This window comes from Mytilus edulis, chromosome 4 (genome assembly GCF_963676685.1).
Source record: "Mytilus edulis chromosome 4, xbMytEdul2.2, whole genome shotgun sequence".
NCBI lineage: Eukaryota > Metazoa > Mollusca > Bivalvia > Mytilida > Mytilidae > Mytilus > Mytilus edulis.
The window spans coordinates 24,472,290-24,499,609 of NC_092347.1; the positions used below are offsets into that span (position 1 = coordinate 24,472,290).

The 27,320-nt window shown below is 33.1% G+C and overlaps 1 long non-coding RNA gene across 1 annotated transcript; it reads right to left on the bottom strand.

Annotated features, from left to right (window-relative positions):
- Nucleotides 1–4,848: 4,848 nt before the first annotated feature.
- LOC139519278 (uncharacterized) lies at nucleotides 4,849–26,572 on the bottom strand. Its single transcript, XR_011663551.1, has 3 exons — nucleotides 26,393–26,572; nucleotides 6,720–6,838; nucleotides 4,849–5,148 (listed from the first exon to the last, which is right to left on the bottom strand). It is a non-coding gene; the product is annotated as an uncharacterized lncRNA (long non-coding RNA).
- Nucleotides 26,573–27,320: the final 748 nt, after the last annotated feature.

The window sequence follows — 27,320 nt, forward strand, 5'->3', positions numbered from 1 at the left end:
ACGTTTTAGGGTCATAACGACTCTCGTATGTCTTTTTCGTTTCTCTTAATCATTGACGATACAGACAAATAAATTGAGGTTTTGTAATAGAGAAAACTTCCCGTATTTAAGAGCTCTTCCTTCGCAATCATTCTGAATAGCTTTTAATTTCGAAATTGACAGAATTGTGCACTATTATATGTACGACACTGTTATACCGTAGTCCGTTTTTTTACTAAACATTATATATGAATAAAAGGAAATACAAGTATATTTAATATTGGCACAAACTCATTGTATATTAACAGTTAATAGTTAAGACATATGATATATTAACAGTGGTGGTAAAATAAAAAGTTTTATCATATACCTATTTTTTTTTTTCATAATATGACAATCTAACATGGAACTGAACAATCACTATCTTTGTGACGCAGTGGATTCGAGCGTCACTGATGCAATTTTTGTAAACAAAACGCGCGTCTGGCGTGAATACAAAATTTAATCCTGGTATCTATGATGAGTTTATTTACAACCACTGGATCGATGCCAATGCTGGTAGAGATTAATTCCCCAGCCCAGTATACTACCAACAATTTGACTAGCGTTTACATGTACATTAAATGCCGCTATAAAAACAGTACTTTTAGGAAACATTACTAATCAGTACATTAAATGCCGCTATATAAACAGTAAGTTTAGTAAACATTACTAAACAGTACATTAAATGCCGCTATATAAACAGTCATTTTTCAGTACTGAAAATTTCAGCCATTTTTCAGTACTGAAAATTTCAGCCATTTTTCAGTACTGAAAATTTCAGCCATTTTTTAGTACTGAAAATTTCAGCCATTTTTCAGTACTGAAAATTTCAGCCATTTTTCAGTACTGAAAATTTCAGTCATTTTTCAGTACTGAAAATTTAAGTCATTTTTCAGTACTGAAAATTTCAGTCATTTTTCAGTACTGAAAATTTCAGTCATTTTCAGTACTGAAAATTTCAGTCATTTTTCAGTACTGAAAATTTCAGTCATTTTTCAGTACTGAAAATTTCAGTCATTTTTCAGTACTGAAAATTTAATTATTTTACAGGACTGAAAATTCAATCATTTTTAAGTACAGAAAGTTGTAGTCAAATTCAAGACCTAATAAAAAAACTCGGTTATGCTATCACAAGGGGCCCTATCACAAATATCATAAGCCCCAAGGGTGAGTTGGGAATAGAAATATGCTCACTTGGTCCTGTTCCGATCGGCAGTAAAAAGCTTGTTAAAGTGGGGCGTCCGTCTGGCTGTGAAAGATGTATCAAATTTGCAGCTACGTCCTGTCAGAATGCATATATCGAGGTTTAATCCAATGCCTCGAGTAAATAGAGTGACAAGATCTCTGTTAAGAACTCTTGCAACAACTCTTCTTGTTGCATGGCAAAATTTTGTCCCTTACTTATATACCTTTATTTTCCAGTAGAAGTCGAAATTCCCCCTGATCATCATCGGGATGGGCCTCTATTATTAAAAGACCTACTAGTACCTGTTGTATTTATTGTTAACTTGTTCTCGTCCAGAACCATCGTGAAATATTTGCCACTGGACATAAAGCAATCAACAATCAATAAAAATTAATCATCAACAAATATCATAAGTTGGTTTGGGATAAAAACAAGAATTTTATTTTAAAACTCCATGGCTATATTTAATCTTTCATTTCAACACATTAATACATTAAAGAGGATTCTTTTGATGAACTTTATGACCACATTCGTTATGTGCCTGTTTCAAGCCACGACTTCTCATTTTTGATTGTTGTTATTTGTTGTATGTCATAACTGGTGTTATTCAATGTTTTTGGCGTAAACCAGTGCGGGTTTTTTTTCCTGACGATTAGTTTCGCTAGTTATCAAGATGACTTTTACAGCTTTCCATGCGCAATGATGTTTTCATTGATGATTTATGTGAAAGGCGGAAAAGGAGCTGTCATAAAAACAGTCAAATTCAATCACATTAGCAACAAATACAAAACTATCAGACAGGGGTCACCAATACAGTTTTTCAATATTAAGCAGTCAGCACCATACAAGAAGTTCTGAATAGGTCCGAGAGAAAAAAAATAGATGTCATCTAGATGTAAAGCACAATGTCAGAATATCGTTCATCAAACTAAATGTATAACTACACAAAGACATATCTATAACATGACTTCGTCCGACTTGGGACAGAGGTGCATATAAATATGGTGGGTTAAACCGATTTTGTCGACGTCTGACGTTGAACATTATGGTTATTTATATAGTATCCTTGTTCTGTTGTTGTTCGTTGGGAGGCATACCACATCTCCTTGTTTTATTAATAGAACTAAATATGTAGATTATATATATGCAGTCGTCTATATTAAAACTGTTGCTCTTTCATACTTTCTTGTAGCACTTGAAATGCAATGACGTCTTTAATATAGTTCACGTTTCTCTTATAGATAGAAAAGATTCTGTTGATACCATGACAGTTTGTTATCAGTAATAATTTAAAAGTAATTCAAAAGAATAAGCACACGTTTCAAGATATTTTTATAACATTAACCTTGGATCAAGTCAGGAACCTGTAGTCTAGTGGTTGTGGTTGGTTCATTTCGGTAATATTTGTTGTTTGTAAATTGTTTTGTTATACATGTACATTAGGCAGTTAATATTCTGATATGAATTGTTTCATATTCATATTTCACATGTTTAAACGATTTATAGCGACTTTTACTCACTCTATGAAGGTCGTACAGTCGACTACAATTGCGTATATCTACCTAAAACTTTGGTGAATTATTATAGTTGTATCATTGAAAATTATAACAACATTCCTTATTTTTACCAACACTGATATTTTCTATTCAACGGCAAGAAAATAGAACTTTGCTTCGTATTGTTCTTTGTGTGGTTTTAATATAGCATAAGAATTTTGACAGCAGTAGATTTTGAATGAAAAGCTGGACTAATTTTTAGGGTAGTAAGGCAGAATCCAATTAAAATACATAATTCTAAATATGAAAAGAAATGTTAGTTAAATCTCCACAAAACAGTAACACTTCTACAAAAGATATTTCAGTCTATTACTAATTGGAGTCTTATTAGATTTTCTTCATCTTTTACGTTACAAGTAAAGGAGTGTTCAAGTGCAAAAAAATGATTTTTTTTTGTCCTTGACCTAAAGCACTTTCAAAATCACGGTTAGTGTAAAAGATCTAAACTACAGACAAATTTTCTACCTATGAACCCAAAGTGAATCGATCTATCACATGATTTTTTTTAATTGGAAATGAACACGAATCGAGTCTTCACACGAATTTAACAGTAACTGAACATATTGTAGATAATATTATAGAAAGTAAATATGACTTTTTTGGGTCGTGAGCATGTTTTATACAACCTATCTTTATTTCTTTCTTGTTGATCAAATTTCTTGGTCCTCAACAATTAAAGTCAGTCCTGTAAGCTCTAACCAATAATGTCTCAGACAAATACAACTTATAAGATGCAACGAGAATGCTCAAGCTGAAACGTTTCGCTTGCTTTTATATTCACGAATTATTTTATGCTGATAGACTAAGGTTAGAGTTTTAGTACAGGTGTCACATACATCACACATTGTCAAAGATCCATGAAAATGAAGTCAATGTGAGATAAACCAATTTAAGTCAGAAAGACATGTATAGCTTATACACGCGTAATATAGTTTTTCTATTGCTTATCTCATACAAGAAACAGCCAAAACAATGAAAATTACATATTGACCAATGAACCATGAAAAAATAAAGTCAAGGTGACTCGTCAGATGACCCCTGCTAGACAAGACATTTAAATCATAAAATCATTTCATACACTATATCTAGTTTTATATACTAGTATTGCTAAAAGAAATAGACAAAAAAACTAAATTTAACATTGACTAATGACCTGTTCAAATTAGACAAATAATAGTTCACAAGACACATAGAAAACTAATGACTAAGCAACACGAATCCCACCATGGGTTTGATCTCGGGTGCTCCTGAAGGGTATGCTGATCCTGTTCCACATATAAATGTAGCACCCATCCTGTTGCTCATGTTATTACAAATCCGTTAAATAGTCCAATTCGGTAGTTCATTAATAGGTAAGTGGGAAAATAACATAATAAAAATAGAAATTTGTTTTCAAGCAGTTGCTTGACAATGAAAATGAGGTCAAGGCCAACAGACACAATACAGACTTTCGTTATACATGTATAAGCCACAAGGTATGAAGCCTCCAGTTAAAGTCAATTACCATATAAAATATCAAGCTCAATACAAATAGCTAACGCCGTAGGATTGTTATCTGTATCTTTCGCATGTCACAGGCATGACAATAAAGCAAGAAGACAAGCAAAGTCATGTACATCGATGACTCGCATCCTGGATTTTAGTTGTATTTGTTGATCAACTTTGAAACAAATTACTCAGGGAAAACGGTCTTACTTGCAAAAGACAGAACGAAACTTTTTTTTCTAATCCATTTATCAACTTAATATTCTAAAAATAATTTATTCAAACGCCTGTACCAAGGGACCTTCTCATTGCTTGTCTCATGTCCAAAAAAACATTGATTTAGTTTTCATTCACAATGCAGAGCATGCTACATGTATCAAGTGTCGATGGTATGCTTCCCTTTTGATTTTTGTTTGGTGTTTTTTATCGATTGATTGCTGTCGGATACGAATGCGTTTTTTTTTTGGGGGGAGGGGGACAGGGACCCATTCCTCTATATGGAGCTACATGAATGGTGAAAGCATAAAATTTCTACATGTCACACAACATGGAAAGGCCTATTTCAATGTTTTGTACTTAAATGTTTCATTTAAAACTAAATTTTCTCTTTTGGGACTTTATCTGTAATGTTCATACAATAATTTTAATTTAAATTGTATATTATTATGAACGAGCTTCTGGTTTTGAAAATATACACTCATGGCAAGTTATTATAGGTTCTTTCGGTCTCTTTAAAAATACACCACCACTGTATGTCTCTTACAGTTTTGTTTAAATGTTCTTCCCTGCACATAATTACTTATTTGTATGTTATATTCTTGTAGGATGTTGATTCAATGATAAAATCCTGTTTAATAAACCGTATTAGACTCTTGGAATTCTTCATTCTGTTGCTGAAATCTAAAAATAAAATTCAGGGTACAATTTTCTTAAATAATCATCAAATACTACGGTAACCTTACCAATCAGGGTTATTATTAAGGAATTTTAAGATGAGTCCATACATTCAGCATTTCTGACACGTGCAATGGTGAGATTAAGGATTTTTTGTGATTTATAATTTATCATTGCAGTCTCCATGATAAACTAGAACAAGATAAACGAGAGTGCACACGCTGAAATATCTCGCCTTCTTTACTTATCATTGATATTATGTTGATAGTCCTAAGTATAAAGCTTTATTAAAGACTGTCACATAAACTTAACATTAACCAAGATAACTAAAAAAAAGACCAATGAACCATGAAAATGAGGTCAAGGTCAGATGAACCATGCCAGGCAGACATGTACAGCTATGCTTCCATACAACAAATATAGTTGACCTATAACTTATAGTTTAAGAAAAACAGACCAAAACACAAAAAACTTAACACTGAGCAATGAACCATGAAAATGAGTTCAAGGTCAAATTAAACCTGCACGACTGACATATAGATCATAAAATATTTCCATACACTAAATATAGTTGACCTATGGCATATAGTATTAGATAAAAAGGCCAAAACTCAAAAACTTAACTTTGACCACTGAACCATGAAAATGAGGTCAAGGTCAGATGACATCTGCTCGCTAGACATGTACACCTTACAATCATTCCATACAACAAATATAGAAGATCTATTGCATAAATTATGAGAAAAACAGACCAAAACACAAAAATCTAACTATAACCACTGAACCATGAAAATGAGGTCAAGGTCAGATGACATCGGCCAGTTGGACATGTACACCTTGCAGTCCTTCCATACACCGAATATACTAGCCCTATTGATTATAGTATCTGAGATATGGACTTGACCACCAAAACTTAACCTTGTTCACTGATCCATGAAATGAGGTCGAGGTCAGGTGAAAACTGTCTGACGGGCATGAAGAACTTGCAAGGTATGCACATACCAAATATAGTTATCCAATTAGTTATAATAAGAGAGAATTTAACATTACAAAAAATATTAACTTTTTTTTCAAGTGGTCACTGAACCATGAAAATGAGGTCAAGGACATTGGACATGTTACTGACCAAAAGTTCGTAACATGAGGCATCTATATACAATTTGTGAAGCATCCAGGTCTTCTACCTTCTAAAATTTAAAGCTTTTAAGAAGTTAGCTAACGCCGCCGCCGTAGCCGCCGCCGCCGGATCACTATCCCTATGTCGAGCTTTCTGCAACAAAGGTTGCAGGCTCGACAAAAATTTAATAATGACATTAACGGTATCAATTTTTCTGCACCAGATGCGCATTTCGACAACACTTGTCTCTTCAGTGATGCTCGTGGCCAAAATATTTAAAATCCAAAGCGTATATAAAAGATGAAGAGCTATAATAAGTTAACCCTTAAAATTAGATCTATGAATATTTTTTAGTCATTGCTATAACATTGTTTTTATTATCCATAGTTCATGGATGGAGTATGATGCATGCACATACATAATTTTTTAAATTCTGTATTTTACTGATAAATATACTCACTTTTATAGTCAACATCACACTTTTACACTAACAGCAGCAACTGCAGGTGAGACACAGAGTTCTGTGGATTCATTTAGAAAATGTTCAATCTATGTATCCCTATGAAGATTTCTTGTTCCCTAGTTTGGTAAAATAATTAAGCTCATTAGTATGCAGAGGAAACCAGTTTTTACAATTCTAGATAAGTTAACGGACAATGATAACGGATAAAAATTTATGAATATAGCAAAGTGGGCTAAAACAAATATGAAATAATATAAAATAAAATTTTGAATTAAAACCAAAAAGTATACAGATCTAAGATTAATGTTACAAAGAAGTATGTAAAGTTTAAGCAATAATCATAAATTGATTTTGAGATACGGCGTGACATGCATGTAAAAATACCCTCCCCCTTTTTTACAAAATACTAAATAACTGAAAAATGAAATTTTAAATCATCACCAAAAAGTATACAGATCTTGAGATCAATATAACAAAGAAGTGTGTAAAGTTTTAAGCAACAATCATAAATTGATTTTGAGATACGGCGTGACATGTAAAAATACCCTCCCCCTTTTTTACAAAATACTAAATAACTGAAAAACAATATTTTAAATCATCACCAAAAAGTATACAGATCTTAAGATTAATATAACAAAAAAAAGTGTGTAAAGTTTTAAGCAATAATCATAAATCGTTTTTGAGATACGTCGCGACATGTAAAAATCCCCTCCCCTTTTTTACAAAATACTAAATAACTCAAAAATGAAATTTTGAATCATCACCAAAAAGTATACAGATCTTAAAATTAATATAACTAAGAAGTGTGTAAAGTTTTAAGCAATAATCAAAAATTGTTTTTGATATACAGTGCGACATGTGAAAAAAACACCCCCCTGTTTTAGTTACAAAGTGCCGCAACTCAAAAAGTTTTAATCTTATTTTGACCGAAAAGTATACAGATCATTTGACTATCATAAGAAACAACTACAATAAGTTTCGTGAAATTTGGATAAGTCGTTCTCAAGTTACGGCGCGACATGTTTACGCCGGACAGACGGACAGACGGACGGACACCGGACATTTGTATAACATATTACGTCCCGTCAAAATTTTGACGGGCGTATAAAAAAGTAATCAAAGCGCTGTAAGCACTGTAGGCAGTTAACCAAAAACCAAGGCAAACATAATTACGAAAACTGTGGCAATGTTGCTTCAACATTTTTTAAAGATTTAAAAGAACAAACATTAAACATTCATATATAATTGTACATTTATGTTCATTTAATGAATTAATTATTAAGGCAAATAATTCATATTTTATTAAGGTTTTCAATAGCAACGCACATGACCATTCGTGGTCATGAGTCTTTCATGAGTCAGCAGTGGTACAAATTTGCAATGATTGCAGTTCTTCTAGTTGATCGTAATTGTTCGTATTAGTTGACTGTTAGTAGTTCAAGATGACTTTAGTACGAGCTTGTAAAAGTATGAATGGACTTGCTTCCCTGGAAAGCAAACTAAGTTTGTGTTGTACAGTACAAAAGTTATGAGACACAAATCAGACAAATGTTTACTACTACAGGGATCAATGGTGAGGTCTGACTGACCTGTCCATAGTAAATGTAAACGACTCCCACCTTCACTCCAAATCAACGATGTCTATTTTTGGAATAAAATGACAGGTGTTAGGGTCTAGCAAAGTGATATGCATATGTGTCACATATGAGATTGACCTTGTATGTCATTCAATCTTTTCTGAAATGACAAACAGGAATGAATATGGTTTAGGCGTTGGTATCTCAATCTTTTGCAAGTTTTAAAAACACACACAAGAGGGTGTGGGGTGACCCTAGGGACTACCCCTATTTTTCATTTGATTTTTTATATTGTCCCATATATGAATATAATTATATGGTTTATGGGTGGGGATCTCGGCCGTTATCAAGTTTTCCAACAGGAGGGGTGGGGGACCCCAGTGACTTCCCCTATATTTCATTCGATTTGTTAAATTGTCCAATACATGAATATATATGGTTGAGGGGTGGGGATAAAAGAAATAAAGATATGAATGAATGAATGTTTCTAAGTTATCAAACAGGAGTGGGTAGGGTGACCTTAAGGACCCTCCCTATATTTCATTTGATTAGTGCTCATACATGAGTATATATGGTTTAATTTAAAGGTTGGGATCTCGACTCTTTCCAATTTCTCAATCAGGTGACTGCAGGGACTCCCCCTATATTTCATTTAATTTAGAGTTGGGGATCCCAACTGTTTCAAAGTTCTTCAACATGAGGGGTAGGGTGACAACAGGGACTTCCCCTATATTTCATTTGATTTGTTATATAGTCTTATACATGAGTATATATGGTAAAGGGGTGATGATCTCGAATGTTTCGAAGTTCTCAAACAGGAGGGGGTACAGTGACCATAGGGACCCCCTTATAATTCATTTGATTTGTAATATTGTCCCATACATAAATATATCTATTGTTTAAGATTGTGGATCTCGACCATTATATATTCTCAAACAGAGTGGCCCCACGAACTCCACCTATATTTCATATGATTTGTTATATTGTCCCATACATGAATATATATATATATGGTTTAGGGGTGGGGATCTTGTCCTTTACCAAGTTTTGGTCATTTTTGTCTCTTGTGGATAGTTGTCTCATTGGCAATCATACCACATCTTTTTTTTATATAAGAAACTTCCAGCTATTTTAACTGACCTATCAAAATTGAGAAGGAAAAAATACCCCTTGAAATTGCAGTAATATGTTCAACTTGAAAAACATTTAACATGCATTACCAACATTTATCACTGATGAAAAAAAATTATACTGTTACCAGGAACATATATATTGTTAGATAAACTGTTCCCAGCTGTCACAATGTATTGGATTTTCACATTAAAATTGGTGTACAAAATATTTTCTGCTTTTTCTTTCTTTTTCATTTAAGTCTTTTGGTTTTTAATTCTAGTGTTTATATTTATTAACATGCATAGATGCATAGATGTATTTTGTAACCTGTCTGGATTTTTTTAGTAGCCAAATCCGGGATTACCCTCATCCGCTTCCGGAATCGGATCCGATATTGTAATCTCGTGGCAGCCATTTTGGTTTCAATGTTGTTTTTGACAGATAGTGAGATACGATTTTACTCGGATTTACACATTATTTATCGGCGATTTAATGTATAAAGCTAGCAGTAGAACAAATTGAACATGGCTGTCATGAATAGTAATGATGAATATAAGTTTGAGATCGTTTATTAGGAAACTTTGGTAAAAATGTTTGCAAAGTTATTTTTTTATATTATTTCAAGGTCCGTCGGGCATGTCGTGCGTAGCTAGTAACAAAGTAGAAAGTCCGACTGCAAAAGTGGAAGGTCACAGACCTTGGACCACCGCTAATTTAAAACCCTGCGTCCAAATTGAAAAGATACGAAAATTTCGTCTTCTTTTAAATTCAAAATTGCCGCCAACAGTTGAACTTATATACGTAGTTGACTACGTATTGTCGACAAACAATATTCCTACGACTTTTGCAATTTGGGAAATCTTAACTACTTGTCTTTAGAGATTTTCGGCGATTAGATATTTCATACATTTGTTCTTTGACATCTTAGCCAAAAGCTCAGAGGATAATAAACTACATAAGGATTCCTAATCTGCAATCTGTAATCTGTAAACAAGTTTCTGCCAATCAAGGCACACCTCAAAATGTGCTCTACTTCCTATGTGCAACTTCAAAACTTTTGGGAAAATCGACGATCATTTAAGGTTTTTCTGGTCATATTTTTTGTAATTCAGAATGAAAAGTATAAAAAAACTGTCCAATAAGTTACAAATAATATAGTAGCCAGCTAAATTATAACAATGGCACGTATTTCAGCATTTATTGGGTAGCATACAAATCCCGTGAGAGTGCCTAAAAATGAAGCTTTGCTGTAGTAAAATATAAACTTGCGTAGCAACAGATCAAAATGATTAGATCTATTCGTCAACTCCCCCCCCCCGAAAAAAACCCATCAAATTATTGTCCCCTTAAAACAAAACCATTACCATGGCAACCATAAAAGAACCATTGTAGTAAAGTTACAGATTGCATAACAATATACCCGGAGACAAATTATTTTAAGTGACACAGTTTTGATGGCAACATCCAGTGGCGGATTCAGTAATTTTCATGAGTGGGGCCCCGCTGACTGCCTAAGAGGGGCCTCGCTCCAGTCAAGCTTCGGTGATTCCCTTTAAAAGGAAGCAGGATTTTTTTCCCAAAAAGGGAGGCTGGACCCTCACCCCGAGTTATAATAATAATATAATAAAACTCATTAGGATTAAACCAAATTTCAATAAGGCGCTCTACATAAAATATCAACTACATAAATGAATAATTTACTTATATACAAATGAAAACAATAGATCTAAATAAACAAACTATAATTACAACAACAACCAGGTGCTCCGCAGGGCACATCTGTATACGACCGCAGTGGTGCAACCCTGAACGGTTGGAGAAAATTTGGTCACAATATTGAAGCTTCATACTGTCTGAATTTGGATTGTGATCGAATTTTTGTCATAATTAAGGTTTTTGTCACAAAATAAATGTGGCCAGAGATCTAACAAATCTACTATACAATACTGTGCAATTGAAGGCTTCTTCTTGAAACTTTTCAAAATTCGAATTTCGAAATTTTTTGAAAAAAAGGAATCCCTTAAAAAATTTAACCCCCCCCTAAAAAAAACTTATTGAAACCCCCTTTTTAAGCAATAACCCTTCAACTCAATCCCATCATTTCCCTTGTAGTATGGAACCTTGTATTACGATTTCAGAGAGATTCATTCACCTAAACAATTTTTGTTTGGAAACTAGAAACATGCTTCTTTTTTGCCCTTTTTTGGCCCCACTAATTCCTACATATTTTGGACAATTATTCCAAAACTTAATCCTAGCCTCCCCTTTGTTATGTGAAACATTGTGGTACAATTTTAGAGAAGTCAATACAATTACACACAATTTATTGTCTTGAAACTAGAAAAATGCTGGCTTTTGGTCCCTTTTTGGCCCTTTATTCCTAAAATTTTGACCCATAACCCCGTAAACGAATCCAAACCTTCTACTTGTGGGTTTAAACATTGTGGTACAATTTCAGAGCAAATGAAATACTTATACACAAGTTATTATCCTTACTAGAAAAATCCTTGTTTTGGGCTTCTTATTCCAAAACGGTTGGACAACCATCCCCAAAATCGATTCCAACCTTCCTTTTGTGGTATTGACCCTTTAGAAAAAAAAATCATTAAGATCTATTTTGTTAAACTAAAGAAACTGTCCGGAAACCAATTGGGCTTCGGACGACGCAGACGACAACGACATCATACCATTATACAATCCAAAAAAATGTTTGAGGTCGTATAAAAAACACCTAGTATACTAGTATAATTTTTTTATTTCACTGGATAATGAATTCCACGCTTTTGTGCCACTAAAATAACCAGATGCTCCGCAGGGCGCAGCTTTATACGAAAACAAAAACTCCCAAAATCAATCCCAACCTTCCTTTTGTCGTCATAAACCTTGTGTGAAAATTTCATAGATTTCTATTTTCTTATACTAAAGATATTGTGCAAAAACTAAGAAAAATGTTTGTTTTGGACCGTTTTTGGCCCCTAATTCCTAAACCGTTGGGACCAAAACTCTCAAATTAATCCCAACCTTCTTTTTGTGGTCATAAACCTTATGTTAAAAGACGTAGGTCCGGTAAGGGCCGATTTTGGCCTCAATTTTCAAGTTCATCTGACGAAATATTTTAGACACTTTTTAAACACTTAAGTGTCTATTTCAATTGATTCAATTAGTTTTTGTGAAAGATTTCAACTGATTAAGTCATTAAAAACGCTCTGATTCAAGCTTAAACATGAAAAATCTATCAAATTCGCCAAAAATCGTCACTTTTCAGATGGTTTTGGTCAAAAATGAAAGTGGCCGCATCCGTGTTCATCCTCAACCTTTATATATAGTATGTATTATCATCAAATACAACTTACATTTCAATATTATGGATGAACACGAATGCGGCCACTTTCATTTTAGACCATCTTCGCTAGCCAAGGGTTACGAACCACTCCCGCTCTATCGTAACCCTTGGCTAGCGAAGATGATTTTAGACAGAAACCGTCTAAAATTTGTCTAAAATGCTGAAATTGTGAAGATTTCAGTAATTTAGCGTGACTTTATGATGCTAGTACCCGATATATGTGCATTTTATTGTCAAACACAGCCCATATTTATGTACCAGAATCATTCTACTTTCCAAAAAATGGCTTAACGATTACATTATCACAATTTTGTAAAACTGCTATATTTTGGGGCCAAAAAGGAGTCTTAGCGTACCTACTCCTTTAATAGAATTCTGTTTACTGAAAGTTCTTGTGCGAAAACCAAGTAAAATTCTATTTTGGGCCCTTTTTGTCCCTAATTCCTAAACTGTTGGGACCTGGCCTCACGGTCATAAAACTTTCGAGCATGATTTTTGTACTTGGACTCGAAAATCAACCAATCAAATTGCTGGATTTCATGTTTCGAGCATGATTTTTGTGCTCCGAGCACTGAGCAAAGTTTTATGCCTTTAAGGCCAGAACTCCCAAAATCAATCCCAACCTTGCTTTTATGGTCATAAACCTTTTGTTTAAATTTCACATGTTTCTATTTACTTATACTTAAGTTAAAGTGCGAAAACACCAAATGTTTTCGGACGACGACGACGACGACGACGACGGCAACGTCATACCAATATACGACCGAGACCACAATTGTCTGTTCTTCTTCGCTTCGTTGTTCACGAATATAGTCCCCAGTGTTTACTCGTTTAAACTAATATTAATTTGACATGTTACTTGTAACTTTTCTTCTCATTTAAAGTACCTAATACAATACCAAAGAGCTTCCAAAACTTAAAATTACTGGAATTTATTACAGCTTTGTGTTTATTAACTTAAATCTCTGGTTGATGAGCTCTTTTGTGGCCGGTAACAGAGTAGAGAGTAAAATCACAAAAATACTGAACTTAAGGTCGTGATAACGTCGCTGTGAGATCGTAGCGCAATCTCTCCGAATAGAAACACGCTTTCGCTACGCTCTCGCAACGATTGTTCAGCGACCTTTGCGATCTTATACGATCTTAATGCGCTTCCACTACGCTTCTACCACGACCTAATTTCGCCACGACCGCACCACGATTGTTTTGAACATGTTTAAAGATGGCCACGCTCTTCACGATCTTGAAGATTTCACCACAACCGTGGTACGACCTTACTGCGACCTACACGATCATCAAAATTTGCATTTTTTCCACAGATCGTAGTGCGATCGTGGCTTAGTGGGACTAGGGTATAAGAGAAAACTCAATTCGGAACATCCATAATCACGTGGCTAAATCAAATAACAAAACGCATCAATAAAAGGATAGACAAGAATTATCAATTTCCTATTTTGGTGTCTGTATGATCTATAAAATATATAACTTTCTCACTGAATGTATATGTTCCGGACCATATGAGTATTTGGACCATACGCGTATGGTCATGACCATATGGGTATATACTCATATGGTCCGACCATACGCGTATGGTCGGGGTAATTAACACTCTGTTACAGTTTACTTGTAATACTTCTAAACTCTTCATATGGTATGACCGTTCATTCAAAAGACGCTATCATATAGGTAATTTTATCGTTATATTATAATAAAAAGATAAGCTAAATAAAAATAAGAAGTTTCACATTGTTAATTTTACTTAATTGTCAAATTTAAAGTAAACACATTTTATACCGATGGGCATTACCGATGGTCATAACCGATTTGTTATTACGAGTAAATGGCAATATGTCGACTAAAAAATTAAATTCCAAAAATTTCTTAATGAACTGTTACATAAGAAGTCACTGGAAAGTAGCATACTATTAGTTTATTTAAGTTGTGTTGTGAAGATGGTGTATTGCAGTCAACCATTTTACGATATTTGAGATCTAGAGCTTCTTAAAAACACTGTAGACATCAGAATTGCCAAAGACCTCGGTATCACTGTACGCAGCTGCAAAAAAGGCTTGTTTTTCACTCGCAAACAAAATGTGTAAATGAAAAAGATCGTGCACAAAACTTGCAAATGCAAAAAAGCTATGATACCGTGTGGAAGTGAATGTCATCCAAGCCTACATGCACTAATGTAACTAGCGATGAAAACTAACTATGGCATCAATATTAAATTTTTACGTAGTTTTTTTTTATTATAAAATTAAAAAATTGTCATGTTTTAAACCATCACTGTTTTTTTTTAGATAAAGTTCTTGTATTATTGAAACGTTTATAATTTAATTTGGAAAAATAAATATACCTATATGGTCCAAATACTCATATGGTCCGGCCCGTTAATAACCAAACGAGTATTATACTCATATGGTCCGACCATACGCGTACGGTCGGACCATACGCGTATGGTCGGACCATATGAGTATACGCATATGGTCATGACCCATGACGCGTATGGTCCAAATACTCATATGGTCCGGAACATATACAAAGAGGGTGTCCAAAGATTTTGCGACGATGCAAATATTAAACTTTACAATATAAATAAATATCTTTAACCAACGAATTCAAATAGCAAAAGCTATGCAATTAACAAATATATACTTATATGCTTCATGTACATTATTTAACAATGAAATACATTAATTATGAAATTTGAAGTTTTACCAAGGGCGCTAATAATTAATTAATAACACTGTCTATCACACAGCATTTCGGGGACACTCCCTCTGGTATCATTCCCCCTCTTTTATAGCTGACTATGCGGGGGCTTTTTCTAATTATTGGGGGCATTATGATGACCTATAGTTGCTAATGTTTGTGTCATAGTCACAGTCATCCTCATTGCTTCCGTCAATCTTTATTCTATCACCAATAGTTTCAACACCTAGTCTGATCAAGTCTTGATCAGTAAGGTGCTGAAAAGAGTCATCTTCTATCGATATCCTATCATCTTTAAAAATTTTAATTTGAAAGATTTGTAGATTAAGTTCTACAAGAGCACGTTGTATAGCAGACGACATGTTGCCAGTATGAAAATAAACCCGAAAAAAATATACATGTTTTCGGTTATTTTCGGAAGTCTACCACCACCACATAATGAAAAAAAGCACTGAAAGTAATTGATTAACCACCTAGTATAATATTTTTTGAACCAAACATAAAACATTTTGACCACTGATCATAAAGTTGTTTGAACTGAACATAATATTTATTTTACTGAACATAATGATCAGTCTACAGAACATAATATTTATTTCACTCAACATAATGATAACAGTACTGATAATAAAGTGCTGCGCTTTAGCGCATGATACGCTCGTTGCTCTTTTAACTTGTTTTTAAAAGTGTTAGTTATTGTCCAAAAATTGGAAAATCCCCCCATTTTTAAGAATAAAAATTCATAACACGGAAATGTAAAATCTTAAATTTATAAAAATTGAAAGGGAGCTTACATCAATATATATAAACAATTCACCAAAGTCTCATGGACATTGGTGAAAGCCTTTTTGAGTTATTGTCCGAAGTGTTAAAAATCCCCCTTTTTTATGAATAAAGCCCCATAAATCCAAAACTTAAAATCTAAAATTTATAAAAATTGAAAGGGAGCTTGCTTACATCAATAGATATAAACAATTCACCAAAGTTTCATGGACATTGGTGAAAGCGTTTTTGAGTTATTGTCCGAAGTGTGGACAACGGATCCCCTTTTTTATAAATAAAGCCCCATAAATCCAAAACTTAAAATTTGAAATTAAAAAAAACGAAAGGGAGCTTACGTCAATAGATATAAACAATTCACTTAAGTTTCATGGAAATTGGTGAAAGCGTTTTTGAGTTATTGTCCGAAGTGTGTATAAAAAGTGTGTTTGACCACTGAATATTTCGGTTTCTGTAATCAACATAATGAGAAATCTACATAATATAATAATATGTTGACAGAAGATATTTTCAAAAGTACTGAATATAAAGACAAAAGTATATTGATTAAAGTGCTGAATATAATATCAGATCTGCACAATCACGGTGGGTATGGTTGTCCTGCGAGAGAACGTACTGTGCTGGTGATTCGGTCCTGACGGGTGCTGGTGATCAATGAAAAAATGTAAACAAAGACGAAAATGATGATTTTTGACGTTTTCACTCATAAAAAATGGAATAAAACAGTTGAGATTTTTCAATTTCGTTTCTTATGGGTCCATATATAAACCATTAAAAAATTGACCCTCTAAACTGTTTCAGTAAGCGTAACACAAAAATGCTCATTTTCAGAAAATCTCGAACTGAAAAAATAAAACAAAAATGCTCATTGAGTCCGCTTTCTATACCGCAATCCACACGACAAAACAATTTTGTGAAAAAACATTGCAATTTATTAAAATTTAGCATTTTCTCAATTTATTCATGTCCTGATACTGTGCTGGTGGGTCCTGTCATTGTGCTGGTGGGTCCTGATACGGTGCTGGTGATTTTAGATAAGAAGTTGGTCATATTTGAAATAAATGTTACAAAATCAATACAGTTAGCCAGATAATTGTTGCCAACAGGATCTATAACTCCTATTTTAGCTCTTGTGCATCCATTTGGCTTTTAACATGTGTTTTCAAATGATCTGAACTTGTATTACATAATAACATAAAAGGGCAACATCTTTCGTCCAATATCAGATAACAATATATAGTATCTAAAATAAGTTAAAAATTCCACAATACTATATAATTCATTTTATGTGTCGATTTGTTCGAAAAAAGTAGAAAAGAAGAGACTTTTATTAATGTCATGATTATCTAACGCTTTCTAGATCTATGCTTAGCATTTATTTCAGATGACATGGACTCCTCACCCTGATGACCCTCCTGCCTTTCATAACTTTATCCGTATACATATATTAATAGATAAACAAAAGGCTGCAACACGTATTTTTGTATTTAAAATGATTCGTTGTAACGAGAATATTTGTGGTGAATGGAAACTGTGAGGGTCACAATCTTAAATTGCTTATAAATGTTTGTGGACCACGGTTTCGTTATCTGATCTGAATTTTCTAAAATGTGCAAGGTAGATAGACATTTTGATTTTTGTTTACTCGGTAATGAACCATTGTGTTGATCCCATGCTAAACATAACAAAAATCTCTGTACAAAGGTCTGTGAATTCTCTACAAAAATAGTGATTTTATTTTCACTAAATTCTCTTTATCTACTAAATACAATAAATAATGAACTATAAATAATAATGCTTTGCAAGAAGTTTCCCCTTGATATATGTACAAATGTACAAACTTATATCTCTATTATTCATTGTCTGTGCTGTTTTGATACTATTGCAGTTTGCACATTTCGGAATTGACAGGCCACAGGAGGGGTCATAAACCGTACACGAAAAGATAAAATATTGATATAAGTACTTAATTTGCATCTTTGAACCCCCACCCCGGCTTGTTTTTTTAGGAGCCTGTGGTGTCTAAAAATGGTCGATTACAGACAGCCGAGTACGCATTTTCTAGGCGTGTTATTGTTGATTGTTAAAGTCCTGAAAACGGATAGATGGAAACAAAAATGTTTGATATATCTGGCTTTAGATTCAGTTTTTTTAAATATAAATTAAGGCTACATTATAATATATTAATTCTATGAATTCACAATATAAAAAAATGCAGTAAAAAAAATGAATGAAGTGAAATATCTTAGTAAGGAGTCATTACTACAGAGATGGTGTGTTTGACACACAAAACTTAAAAGCTTAGTGATATTTCCAATATTAAAATAAAAGTGTATTTTAGTTGGGTATTTTTTCCATTTACTCATTTTCAATTATAATCAAGGCACATTTTATTTTTATTCATGAAAAATATTTAAATATAGAAAAGAAGGACACATTGTTCACTTCCTCCCCTGTAATTCTTTATCAAAAATATTTATTTTGAAATGAAAAAAACTAAGAAATCGTAATTTTGTTAGTGTTCTCTAGGTTATCTCGTCTTCATTTTCTGACATATTCTAGCCTGCCCTTTCATAAAATAGTGATTTGTTTTAGTGTTCTATCGAACTTTCGAAAAAATATATACCTGATAAAAGAGGGACCAAAGATACCAAAGGGACAGTCAAACTCGTAAATCTAAAACAAACCGTTTAGACAAAAAAAATATGTTGGAAAAATCTAACAGCAAGTGAGTCTTAACAGCTATAAGATACATTTTTCTTTTACAATACAACTTTTAAATCTTACGGGAAACTATTCCAAGCTTTCACTGTAACCTCGTTCTAACTTATCTCCATCCCATCCCACCCCAAAAAAAACCAAACAAACAAACCCGCAATACTATTGTCATTCTTATAGTCAGCACTCAATTGTTGACAAACAAATGTGTTTTAAGCTGCTAAAGACATGATTCAAACGCTCAGAAAGTCCTTTGTTCTATATTTTTGCTCTCCATTTTTATGTAAAACCTTTTACATTTTTATTTTATGGGTTATTGTTAAAGGTCGTACGATGACGTATGGTTGATAATACATACTTCCTTTGGTTTCTTATGGAAATTTGTCCATTGACAACAAACATACCACATCATCTACTTTATATAAGTATTGTATAAACTACAACGTATTTTGGTGATCTTGCAAAATGATCGTAATCCCGAAAATCGTAAACATATTTTCTTATCTTAAATGGGGGCAAGAAGGGTTCCATTCACATGCAAATAAATAAGATTACAGTTAATTTTAATTTTTTTTTTTTAAAATAGGGGTATTTTTTCTCTCATAATAACAGTAAACAGATTCACAACAATGTCAATTTCAAGAAAGCCGACAACAGCTAATTAGTCAATAACAGTACAGCATCAATGATCTTGAATATATGCCAGTTTTAACTAAAATATAAAAGCACAGAACCAGGACATAGAAGCACAGAACCAGGACCGTTTTTCTTATCACCAGCACAGCGTCAGGACAATTCCGTTTAACGAACTTGCACGACTTTTGCAATATAATATTGTTGTAATATACTTTGCATGGTACTTATGACACATCAGCGAAAAATTAAGCAACAAAACAGTCGTTTTATTGCCGTTCTGATACAATGTAAACAAACCCACCAGCACAGAATCAGGACCCACCAGCACTCGTCAGGACCAAATCACCAGCACAGTACGTTCTCTCGCAGGACAACCATACCCACCGTGACAATATAATGATTATTCTACTGATCATTATGATGTTATTGCTCAACATAATTGTTATACTACTGAACCATGTGATTAGAACATAATAAAAAGGGCACTCATAATCGAGAAAAAACGCTTAAAATAATTAAACTTTCACAGCATATACTAAATATGAACAACGAAACACAGCTATCACAAATAGATTCTGGGTGTATCTGTGACTGGGAAATGTGTTGGTCTGGAACCACACACACAATAAACAGTACGGACTCTGACTCTGGGACTAGCTCTTTTAACAAAAGACGACTCTGGTTAGCGCAATGTATAATTTAATAAGTTCAGCATGGAAGTAGAGTTGGGACTGCTCAGTGTAATACTAAATCCATTTTGCCACATCAAAATAACAACATAGTTTATATAACAAACCAAAACTACTTGTACTTGACAAATATTTCTCTAAATGAGTGAGAAAATTCAAATAAGGGATAACAGAAAAATTAACACATACATGTAGATAATAATTAACAATTATAGAACATACAGACTTATTTATGGGATTAAAGCCTTGGCTTGTCAAATACGAATAATCTGAGACTACTATAACACGTGTTATAGTAGTCTCAGGAATAATAGATCATTTTGAAGTAAAATGTCGCCATTTAAAAAAAAACAAATTAAAACATGAAATTATATTAGCTTAATCTTCTAAACTTGACCTAAATCTTGCACAATAAAAATATCAAAATCCATAGTGAAATATTGCAAATATAACAAAATCACTGGTTTTACAAAATCTTTAACAAAATGTCCAAAAAGTATCAAAATAAATTTTTGTCCATTTTTCCACTGTGACACAGCTATGGCGTTCCATATTCCTTGTCTGTCCTATTATATTCATATATGGTATTTGAAATGAAAATAAGCACAAAACCAGTCATTTTAACAATTAAGATCCTATCAAGGAACCCTTTTAAGGTGACTATATCAGAGACAAAAACAAAATGTATACAATAGATATAAAAAAAGAAGATGTGGTATGATTGCCAAATAGACAACTCTCCACAAGAGACCAAAATGACAGAAATTACCAACAATAGGTCATCGCACGGCCGTCAACTATGAGCAAAGTCCATACCGCATAGTCAGCTATAAAACTTTAAAGGCCCCGAAATAACAATGTAAAACGAGAAAACTAACGGCTAACTCATGTACAAAAAATGAACGAAAAACAAATTGAACACAAAAACAAGACGAAAAGAAAAGGACAGTACAAAATATGTTAAGAATCTAATCTAAAATAAAAATGAAATTATCCTCGTACAAAATAAATATTTATATATAAAAAAAAAGGTGACTAGATGCTCTGCAAGGGTAATTAGCATATTTCGAATTTTACTTAATATGTTCTTGACCAGCAATTTAAAAATAAATAAATACATATTTGAACAATAAAAAAAAAGAATTTTTCATCATAGGATCGGGATATTGCAACTTGATAAAGGAATTCGAATGTGAAATGATGGTAGCTAACCACGGATCCAAGAAAAGACACGTATTATATGTCAATAAACACGATATTAAAATAAGAAGATGTGGTATAATTTCCAATGAGATTTCTGTTTACTACAAGCTATAACTACTGGAAGAAAAAGCTCAAGTAAAATTAAATGTTATCAAGGATTGGAGAGGCCTTGTTATCTGAAAGACAGAGAAAACAACATGATTTTTTTTATATCGGGAACTTTTCAATATTCCCAACTATAGAATCCGACAAATTAACGAAAAAGTTTTTTTTTAGTGAGAACAACATTTTATCAAACCATAATTATTTATTTCTTCAATATAAAAAGAAGGAGATGTGATAGGATTTTCAAAGTTAAAAAAATAAATGGATTTAAGCAATTATAGTCGGCAATAACAGGTTCCGACATGAAAAATAAGAATTAATACACAAACTGACGGCCTAATTCATAATAAAACAATTTACGAAAAACATATATGACATACACGAAAAAACGACAAACACTGAACTACGGGCTTTTGACATACAGAATTTGGCGGGGTTAAAAATGTCTGTGTGCGCTCAATTTCTAAAAAAAACCCAACCCTATCACAACACAAGACCAAACTATAAAAAAAATCAGTTGAATGATCGGATCATCATTCAATACTATCAATGACGATATCAGATCAGGTGCGGGATCCAAACCACGGAACACCCTTAAATTCCACAAAATAAAAATAAAATCGAAAAACTTGAATGGGGTTTCAATCACCAACACTCCCTCTCCCCTCATGCCGGATCCGCTCAGTCAGACTCAACTTTTGAGTGTGTAATTTAGGTATAAAAAATTGATAACAATACAAAATAAATAACTGATATTAAATTGTAACAGAAAAAGGAGAGAAAATCATTCCAGACATGTGTTGCAGCATTGGATTACAGTAGTTTTAATAAATATTTATATGACAGAAGTATCATGGAAAACATAAACTAATCATGAATGTGGCAGAAGAGATAGTACACGGTTTATGTTCTTCTCATTGATATTGTCCAGGAAGGCTCAGAGTGATTGTACAGTAAACTTGCAAGCGATTGTAGTCAATAAAAATATCCGACATGGAGAAAATGAATATATTTGGATTTCTACTGGAACAATGACTTCAAAACTTTCAGACAGGTACGACTATCTATCAGAAAAGGTACATGTGGAAATTCAGGTAGCAAACATTGATTTTTCGATGTTTTTTTAGACATTTTTCGTCGTTTTTTTTTTATACATTTTTGATCCCTGTTGTGTGGCAAATTTGATCGTTTCACACATCATGGAGCTCCATCATTCTAAGGAAAACGTTTGGATGCACATAGCTTTCTTATTATTTTATTGGTTCTTTATGAGAATATTTAAGCTACCAAAACCTGAAGCAGAAACGTTACATAGCTATATATAGTAACATAAGAGTTCATCCAATTTTCTTCAAGCAACTTGTTATTTTGCAAATGTCGGGGCCCCTTTTGACAGTCTCCCGAATGACCAAATTATAAGAAAACCGTACAGTTCCGTTTCCACACTATGGTACTGGTCCCTTCGAATAGAATCACGCTTTCACTACGATCTCGCTATAATGATACAGCGACCTTTGCGATCTTACCACGACCTTAGTGCGAACTCACTAATACCTGATTCCACCACGATTGCTTTGAACATGTTCAAAGTTGTATACGCTCATCACGAACTTGAAGACCTCGCCACGACCGTGATACGACCTCACTGTGATCTTCAAGATCGCGCTACGATCGTCAACATTTGCATTTTTTCACAGATCGTAGTGCGATCGTTGCCTAGTGTGACCGCAGAATAAAACTTTATTAGTTGAATAGAGCCACAAGAGCTTAACAAAAAAATATTACTTCCCTTAGCCCCTTATGTTTACCATTTCCTGGTAACAGGACTCAATTTGGCAAAAAAGAGGGAAAGTGCAGAGTTTATAAATTAGCCAAATTATGTTTAATAAAAAGAAATAATATAGATATTCAGACATTTAAAACTTTTTTCAGTTTAAAAAAACAAATAAAAATAGTGTTCAAAAGTAAACTTTCGTTAAAAAAATATGGATTATTTGAAGAAAAAAAACCAACAAATTGCACACATTTAAAGAACATTTTATATATAAAACAGAATTTACAAATAATTTAACATAAAACAGATAATGTTTATCTGTTTATCTTTTAATACAAAAAAGTTATGTATTCCTGTCGACAGGAAAAATATGTCCACAAATCCGAATTTTGAGCGTCCGTCGTCGTTAACTTATAAACAAATTTTCTCCTCTGAAACTACTGGGCCAAATTTTACCAAACTTAGCCACAACCATCATTGGGGTATCTAGTTTAAAAATTGTGTCCGGTGACCCGCCAAACTAACCAAACTAACCAAGATGGCCTCCATGGTTAAAAATAGAACATAGGGGTTAAATGTATATTTTTGCTTATCACTCTGAAACCAAAGCATTGAACAAATCTGACAAGGGGTAAAATTGTTAACTAGGTCAAGATCTATCTGCCCTGAAATTTTCAGATGAATCGGACAATGGGTTGTTGGGTTACTGTCCCTGAATTGGTAATTTTAAGGAAATTTTGTCCGTTTTCTGTTATTATCTTGAAAATTATTATAGATAGAGATCAACTGTAAACAGCCATTATGTTCACTAAAGTAAGATCTACAAAAAAATCAACATGATTGAAATGGTAAGTTGATCCCTTAAGGAGATATTGCACTTAATAGTCATTTTTTTACCAATTTTTCGTAAATTTTTTTACAAAAATCTTCTCCTCTGAAACTACTGGACCAAATTCAACCAAACTGAGCCAAACTCATTATTAAAGTATATTTTTATATATCTGCTCTAAAAAAATTCATATGAATTGTACAACTGGTTGGTTGGTTGCTGTCCCCCAATTGGTAATTTTTAAAGAAATTTAGCCGTTTTTGGTTATTTCCTTGAATGCTATTATATATAGAGATAAACTGCAAATAGCATTAATGTTCAGCAAATTAAGATCTACATATAATTCAACATGACCGAAATGGTCAATTGACCCCTTTAGGAGTTATTGCCCTTTATAGTCATTTTTTAACAATTTTCATTAATTTTGTAAATTTGGGTAAGTTTTTACAAAATGTGTTCCTCTGTAACTAAAGGGCCAAGTTCCTTACAGATAGAGAAAATTGTAAGTAGCAAGAATGATGAGTAAAGTATGATCTACGAACAGATCACAATCACCAAAAAACAATTTTGTCATGAATCCATCGTTTTCCTTTGTTTAATACACTCATAAACCAAGGTGCGCAACACAGGCTCTTAAGAGCCTCTAGTTATACTTCATTGAACTTTTGATGTCGTCCCTTAGGCCGTTAGTTTATTTCGTCTTAATTTGTTCACATTTTTTTTTGTCGTGGCCTTTTATAACTGATATACAGTATGGGTATTTGTCATTTTTTGTCAAAGGCCGCACGGTTGGTTATAATTGATAATACTACTTCATTGATCTCCAGTTGATAGTTGCCAAATTGGCAGTCATACCACATCTCCTTACTTGTTATGATATTGTATACATTTTTCGTACATGACTTTAAATTTCGCATCCTGTCTTAACTATATATGAAATATTAGTCGCTTGACATTAAAAGCAAACAACTAACAATCAATCAATTTAAACTCGTGTTTAATAAGTAGAAAATCAATTAATTTTTGGAGTTAAAAGGGGGAGGTGCCAGGAGGTCTTTGAATGTAAATATGGTGGCCTGGTAAGAGCTGGAATCAATAGGCATGCTTAGCGACAAGTTAAGACTTTAAAAATAATTAAAAAAATCCGCAAAAAATCGTGCTGCCCCATTCCCATCCTTAGAATAACAAAAGGTCGTACCCTTACTGTTATTGTCCGTGTGTTTTATTATTTATCCAGCTTGTTGTCCATATAGTGTCCTTCTAAGGAGGCAACTGTTTAATATTCGGGGGGGGGGGGGGGGCTTGATAATCACAAAAATAAATGGTTTGTTCTGTGGTAGTTTCAAAATACATAACCTGACTTACAATGCATTGAAAATAAACTCTGCAGGTCTATTCGAAAGAATTAGATGGCAACAGATTCTTCATAAAATTCATTTTTTCCCCAAAAAAGTCGTGAAACACTTCCGAAAAGTTCATATAATAAAATTATTAATATTATTTAAAATATACTTGAAATGTCTGAAAAAAGGTTTCATTTAACTTGAGCTATTGTGTTAGATACACATACCTCACTTTTATTACAGGGCAGTAATTACATTGAGGCAAATTTTATGCTTACGTTATAATTTTATATATACTCAAAATTGGAATAAAAAAGAAGTATCAATTTAGATATTTCTCATCAGACTCGTTATTTTTCCTTAAATCTTTTATTTATTTATTTATTTCAAAGTCTAATTTTCTGTCAACCAGTGTATTCGCTGATACTGTTTTTCTCTTTAGCCCTTTCTAGCCTATTTTGCTGCAATATACTTGATACATAATTTTCTAAAGTTGTTACTTTACAATTTTTTATGCCTCAATTATGGGCATTATGTTTTCTGGTCTGTGCGTGCACTCCTCCATCTGTCTGTCCCACTTCAGATAAACGTTTGTGATCGAGGTAGTTTTTAATGAAGTTGAAGTCCAATCAACTTGAAATTTAGTAAACATGTTCCTTTTGTCTTTGTCTGAGTTGTCATTATAGATGGTCCTAGCTGTCTTTTTTAGACGGTCCGAGTTGTCCCAGGACGGACATGTTCTGCAACTAACTAAAATGCCCCAAGTTTGAACACGTTATTTGATTTCGTGATCACCAAACTAACCAAATGAAATGTGAACTACATTGATATATTTCGTAACTTTTTACCTTAAAAAATCCTGGTCCTATGTAGATTTGGAAGTTGTCGTCAGCAAAAGATTAAAACACCGTTCATTGTGGGCTTCCGTTGTCGTTGATTTCTATATTTTATGCAATGTCAATTTCATCATGCAATACTTTCTCCGCAATCAGGGGTTCATTAAGGGATACACACAGTTTGATATTCATGCTAATAATATATAACAGTTACGATTTAAAAATCAATTTGAATTTAGGTTGCAGTAAGAAAAAAACAATATTAGGTCAATGTCATAAAGATATAAACTTTTTAGTATCCTGAATAAAACTGGGGAAAGGAAGGGCGCGTTTAAATCTTGCCCTATCCCAGTTTCGCAGTCTCATACATATTTTTTGTATGAGGCTAAGAAACTGGGGAAGGACGAGGTTCTACCGAGCCCTTCCCCAGTTTTGCGCAAAGCACAAAAAAAGTTTATATTTTTCTGTCATTGACCTAATATTGCTTTTATACTGCAACATAAATTAATAAATTGATAGCTATTCAAATCGTAACACAAACGAAAGACTTATTTGCATCCCTTCATGGACCCCTGATTGTGGAGAAAGTGTGCCATGATGAAATTGACATCGTACACAATAGAGCTTTGTTACAATATTTTATATAAAATAAACACAACTAGTTGCAGTATAAAAACATTTTATATTTTTCTGACATTGACCTTATATTGTATGTGTAGAAGTACTTAAAGATGACAAAAATTTTTAGTACTGAAAAATGACTGGAATTTTCAGTACTGAAAAATGACTGAAATTTTCAGTACTGAAAAATGACTGAAATTTTCAGTACTGAAAAATGACTAAATTTTCAGTACTGTAAACAACTTTTTCTCAACATTACTGAAAATGATATAAAAATTTATGTACTGAATAGTGATGTTTCCTAAAAGTACTGTTTATA